Source organism: Xenopus tropicalis, chromosome 3 (assembly GCF_000004195.4).
Source record: "Xenopus tropicalis strain Nigerian chromosome 3, UCB_Xtro_10.0, whole genome shotgun sequence".
NCBI classification, from domain to species: Eukaryota; Metazoa; Chordata; class Amphibia; order Anura; family Pipidae; genus Xenopus; species Xenopus tropicalis.
The window spans coordinates 71,601,283-71,608,330 of NC_030679.2; positions in this window are offsets into that span (position 1 = coordinate 71,601,283).

Below are 7,048 nucleotides of genomic sequence, written 5' to 3' on the forward strand. Positions count from 1 at the left end.
TTTCTGATCACAATCCTGATCATAAGTAGTTTCCTCTCCCCCATATGTATCCCCTAAAACCCTCCTAAGTAGAGACTTTTGGCCAACTAGTAACCTTTAACCATAATTTCCAGCACTAGCAATGAAAGGTTGGGTTTATGGGTGAGATAAACACTCAGAAGTATGAAACGCAAGCACTCTCAAGGAAGCAACAGTTAAGGACAACAATTACTTGTCTAATGATACGAAACGCATCAGGAGATATTTGCTTTTAACTTTATGAATAAACATTGTTTTATCTTCAACTGTGGCTTCCTTAAGAGTGCTTGCTTTTTACTATTTCTGACTACTTATTTATGGTGATACTGCTGGTGATTATCGGCTAGGCAGGTCAAATACCAGCCAGGTGCTGACCCTAACAGAAGATGTTGGGAATATGTGTAGATGATTTTATTATGGCTTTTTGTACCACAATAATGTTTATGGTATCTCTTTATGGGCACAGCTGTTTCTTTTATTTCAGTCAGCGCTGACTTGTTTTTGTCTTTTAATATACAGTCATCTTAATTATTATAAATATCTTTGGGTTAGTGGTAGTGAAAATGAGCTATGCAAGTACAACCGGAACACAGCTTCCCATCTGGTTCCTCTTCTTGACTGGAATCAACACTTTTGTGCTGTACTGTTGAAATTACCTTACAAAATGATTTTGTTTGCCACAACTCTTGCATTACTTCTTAAATTATGTTTGGGTTCTCTTTATGGGTTTGGACATAGTTTGTGCTGAGCTTTAACCTAACATGCATTTACTCCAAGATCACATGCACCATTTTATAGTATCAAAGGCTACTTAGTGCATTGTCGCAAGCAAAAAAAACATATATCTTGGGGTTTTTAAGGGTGCTGAGCTTGCTTATGCCAGGAAACGTGATTGGTTTACTACCCACTGCTGGGTAAAAGCCCTCCTTCCTGTCTCATTATTGGAGAAACTCTCAACAATGCAAATATTTTGCATTGCAAAGTCTTTTGTTTTGTTTTTTAAAAAAATTATGCTATATAGCGATGCTGTTATTGTAAAAATGTGAAATCCAATTGTCAGGTTTGTATATGCAGTATATCATAGTTACATAGGGTTGAAAAAAGACCAGAATCCATCAAATTCAACCCTTCCAAGTAAGCCCAACACACCCAAACCTATACTGACCTATCTATACACTCACACACATAAACCATGTATACCAAATGTCAATACAATGGGGCAGATTTACCAACGCACGAATTCGAATCCCGAATGGCAAAAATTCGGATTGGAAATAAAAATTTCGCAACTTTTTCGCCGCCGTCGCGATTTTATCATATTTTGCTCGACTTTTTCATCGCCGTCGCGACTTTATCATATTGAACGTAAACGGCGGAAAACCCTTTCCGACTTTGCATGATCTTGGAAGCCTCACAGAGGAATAAATGGCACTCTGCAGCTCCAACCTGGCCCAAGGAAAGTCACGATACCGAAGCTTGAATGAATTTGAAAGTTTCGTACTCAGCGCGACAATACGAATTTGTTGCAAAGTACGAAAAAATTGCGACTGCAACGAAAAATTCACACAAGATATGAAAAAGTTGCGACGAAATTGTCGCAAAAAAACCCGCACATTACAAAAAAAACGCATTCGGACACATTCGAAGCGTCCGTGCCTTAGTAAATCTCCCCCTATCTGTAGATTTTAGTAACACAATAGCCTTGGATACTATGCTTGTTCAAGAACTCATCCAGGCCTCTCTTAAAGGCATTAACAGAATCTGCCATTACCACATCTCTAGGAAGGGCATTCCACAACCTCACTGCCCTCACCGTGAAAAACCACTTACATTGCTTCCAATGGAAGCTCTGTTCCTCCAATCTAAAGGGGTGACCTCTGGTGCATTGATCATTTTTATGGGAAAAAAAACATCCCCCATCTGCCTATAATCCCCTTTAATGTACTTGTACAGAGTAATCATGTCCCCTCGCAAGCGCCTTTTTTCCAGAGAAAACAACCCCAACCTTGACAGTCTAACCTCATAGTTTAAATCTTCCATCCCCTTTACCAGTTTAGTTGCACGTCTCTGCACTCTCTCCAGCTCATTAATATCCTTCTTAAGGACTGGAGCCCAAAACTGCACCGCATACTCAAGGTGAGGCCTTACCAGGGAATTAGACAACTTGTTATCTACAAAAATCCTCAGATCCTTCTCCATTAAGGATACCCCCAACAACTACCATTTAGTGTATAACTTGAATTAATAGTATTTCTACCAATATGCATAACTTTGCACTTGTCAACACTGAACCTCATTTTCCATTTTGCTGCCCAGTTTCCTAGTTTTATCAAATCGCTTGTAGTTTTGCACAATTTAGTGTCATCAGCAAAAAGTGAAACAGTACTTTCTATGCCCACCTCCAAGTCATTTATATAACATAAACAAGTTAAAAAGCAAAGGACCAAGGACTGACCCCTGCAGGACTCCACTAACAACACTGGCCCAATTAGAAAATGTTCCATTTACCACCACTCTTTGTACTCTATCCTTCAGCCAGTTTTCTATCTAAGTACAAATATTAAGTTCTAGGCCAATATTCCTTAATTTTATCATTAACTTTCTGTGAGGTACTGTATCAAATGCTTTAGCAAAATCTAAGTAGATGACATCCACTGTCATTCAAGCATCAAGCTTCCTGCTCACCTCCTCATAAAGGGCAAATAAATTATTCTGGCAAGATTATGCATAAAATGCTGGCACAAACTTATAGTATTGTGATTTGTAATGTATTTAAGTATCCTATCCCTTATTACCCCTTTCAAAAGCTTTCCTACTTCTGATGTCAGACTAACAGGCCTATAGTTTTCAGGCTGAGAACAGGATCCCTTTTTAAATAACGGCACTACAATAGCAATTCTCCAGTCTCTCGGCACCATGCCAGACCTCAATGAATCCTGAAAAATTTAATAGAGAGGTTTGGCAATCACAGAGCTAAGCTCGTTTAATACCCTGGGATGAATACCATCTGGTCCTGGACCTTTGCTTACCTTTACATGTTCAAGTCTCTTTTAAATTTCCTCCTGAGTGACCTGTGCATCGTAGCTAAATTACTAGAAATGGGTCTATAAAAAGGGAAGCCTTCATTAGCTGGCTCCTCAGTTATATAAACAGATGAAAAATAACAGTTCAAAATGAATACATATATCAGTTATCAGTATATACAGTGGCTTGCAAAAGTATTCGGCCCCCTTGAACTTTTCCACATTTTGTCACATTACAGCCACAAACATGAATCCACGTGAAAGACCAATACAAAGTGGTGTACACGTGAGAAGTGAAACGAAAATCATACATGATTCCAAACATTTTTTACAAATAAATAACTGCAAAGTGGGGTGTGCGTAATTATTCAGCCCCCTGAGTCAATACTTTGTAGAACCACCTTTTGCTGCAATTACAGCTGCCAGTCTTTTAGGGTATGTCTCCACCAGCTTTGCACATCTACAGACTGAAATCCTTGCCCATTCTTCTTTGTAAAACAGCTCCAGCTCAGTCAGATTAGATGGACAGCGTTTGTGAACAGCAGTTTTCAGATCTTGCCACAGATTCTCGATTGGATTTAGATCTGGACTTTGACTGGGCCATTCTAACACATGGATATGTTTTGTTTTAAACCATTCCATTGTTGCCCTGGCTTTATGTTTAGGGTCGTTGTCCTGCTGGAAGGTGAACCTCCGCCCCAGTCTCAAGTTTTTTGCAGACTCCAAGAGGTTTTCTTCCAAGATTGCCCTGTATTTGGCTCCATCCATCTTCCCATCAACTCTGACCAGCTTCCCTGTCCCTGCTGAAGAGAAGCACCCCCAGAGCATGATGCTGCCACCACCATATGTGACAGTGGGGATGGTGTGTTCAGAGTGATGTGCAGTGTTAGTTTTCTGCCACACATAGCGTTTTGCATTTTGACCAAAAAGTTCCATTTTGGTCTCATCTGACCAGAGCACTTTCTTCCACATGTTTGCTGTGTCCCCCACATGGCTTGTGGCAAACTGCAAACGGGACTTATGGTTTTCTGTTAACAATGGCTTTCTTCTTGCCACTCTTCCATAAAGGCCAACTTTGTGCAGTGCACGACTAATAGTTGTCCTATGGACAGATTCCCCCACCTGAGCTGTAGATCTCTGCAGCTCGTCCAGAGTCACCATGGGCCTCTTGGCTGCATTTCTGATCAGCGCTCTCCTTGTTCGGCCTGTGAGTTTAGGTGGACGGCCTTGTCTTGGTAGGTTTACAGTTGTGCCATACTCCTTCCATTTCTGAATGATAGCTTGAACAGTGCTCCGTGGGATGTTCAAGGATTTGGAAATCTTTTTGTAGCCTAAGTCTGCTTTAAATTTCTCAATAACTTTATCCCTGACCTGTCTGGTGTGTTCTTTGGACTTCATGGTGTTGTTGCTCCCAATATTCTCTTAGACAACCTCTGAGGCCGTCACAGAGCAGCTGTATTTGTACTGACATTAGATTACACACAGGTGCACTCTATTTAGTCATTAGCACTCATCAGGCAATATCTATGGGCAACTGACTGCACTCAGACCAAAGGGGGCTGAATAATTACGCACACCCCACTTTGCAGTTATTTATTTGTAAAAAATGTTTGGAATCATGTATGATTTTCCTTCCACTTCTCACGTGTACACCACTTTGTATTGGTCTTTCACATGGAATTTTAATAAAATTGATTCATGTTTGTGGCTGTAATGTGACAAAATGTGGAAAAGTTCAAGGGGGCCGAATACTTTTGCAAGCCACTGTATATGTTTGGGTTGCTTGCTGTTACCACAAGATTTTAAAATGGTATGGTTTAATAGGAATTTATACTGCTATGTTTGTTTATTTTCAGCCAAGGGAAATTATATAATAATACAATTTTCTATGAGATACCTTTGTGTACAGTAAACAAGAATATATATGGGACAACTGTATTTTACACCTTATTGAAAACATATACATTGTTCTCTGAAAACTGTCATTGTTTCTCATTCAGTATTTATCCTCCTGTCAGGACTGACAACGGTGTGCTTGCTTTGTTTGTATGATGGATATTGCTATTATCTGAGCAGAAAAACAGAATGTACTCTCTAGCTTTTGAATACATTGTTGTAAAGGAACTTGCAAACTGTGCCAGATGATTATTTTGCCCCTGGATGGATAAGAGTTAATAGAGATAATAATTAAGGCTAATGGGACTGTAAAGTTAAAGATAAAATAAGTGGGGATTGCTTATGCATTATCAACTATAATATGATGGAGGATAATCATACTGCAGATAAAGGATTGGGGAGGGAGTGCGGGGCTACCCAATTGCAGGACTGTAGAAATGACAGGTTATTCGCAGCTAAGCAATACCTCACAACTATATGTGAGTGCTGCAGCCCCTTAAAAAAACTGCAGCAGTCAAAACTTCCTTACCTCATCTTTGTCAGTCTGCAGCAACCAAACATTCCTCATGTACTAATTCAGGCAAGTTTATTGAGAAAACTTTACAGCAGTTTCAGCATACATACATCACATTATGAGGCAGAGTTACACAATTTAATAAGGTTCTAGTATGAGACATATTTGCAGTGACAAAAATTGTGAGTTATGTTGCATTTGAAATTACATTATAACCTTTTCTTTTGTATGCTTTTCCCTTTACCCTTCCATTTCTAACCGTTTCCCTCAGCGTATTATCACATATTGCAGTTTACAAACATATTATTTAGGATGCTTTAATGAAATACTGCCTATTACTCTTTAAAGGACAAGGAAAGGCTAAGTCACTTGGGGGTGCCAAAATGTTAGGCACCCCCAAGTGACTTAAATCGCTTACCTTGTACCCCGGGCTGGTGCCCCTGTTAGGAGAAAACAGCACCAGCCCGGGGTACCTGTCGAGATCGCTTTCTCCTTCCTACTCGCGCTGCAGCCAATTGTCCCGGACAAACGCATGCGCAGTAGAGTGAAAAGCCGACTTCTCTGTTCAAAGTTAGGCTTTTCAATCTACTGCGCATGCGCGCAGCGAGAAAGGAACAAGGAAGCGATCGCTGCTACCCTGGGCTGGTGCTGTTCTCTCTGTACAGGGGCACCAGCCCGGGGTAAAAGGTAAGCGATTAAAGTCACTTGGGGGTGCCTAACATTTTGGCACCCCCAAGTGACTTTGCCTTTCCTTCTCCTTTAAGTGGATTTTTCTAGCCATTTTGCCCATATTTTTTCGTGTTTCTTGGGAGCACCTCTGGCTTTATATATTTAACTTTTCAATGCATGTAAAACATTAATATATTTTTAAATATTTTAATATATATATATATATATATATATATACAGTGGAGGAAATAATTATTTGACCCCTCACTGATTTTGTAAGTTTGTCCAATGACAAAGAAATGAAAAGTCTCAGAACAGTATCATTTCAATGGTAGGTTTATTTTAACAGTGGCAGATAGCACATCAAAAGGAAAATCGAAAAAATAACTTTAAATAAAAGATAGCAACTGATTTGCATTTCATTGAGTGAAATAAGTTTTTGAACCCTCTAACAAAAAAAGACTTAATACTTAGTGGAAAAACCCTTGTTTGCAAGCACAGAGGTCAAACGTTTCTTGTAATTGATGACCAAGTTTGCGCACATTTTAGGAGGAATGTTGGTCCACTCCTCTTTGCAGATCATCTCTAAATCCCTAAGGTTTCGAGGCTGTCTCTGTGCAACTCTGAGCTTGAGCTCCCTCCATAGGTTTTCTATTGGATTAAGGTCCGGAGACTGACTAGGCCACTCCATGACCTTAATGTGCTTCTTCTTGAGCCACTCCTTTGTTGCCTTTGCTGTATGTTTTGGGTCATTGTCGTGCTGGAACACCCATCCACGACCCATTTTCAGTTTCCTGGCAGAGGGAAGGAGGTTGTCGTTCAGGATTTCACGATACATGGCTCCGTCCATTTTCCCGTTAATGCGAAAATGAGAAAAACACCCCCAAAGCAAAATGTTTCCACCCCCGTGCTTGACGGTGGGGACGGT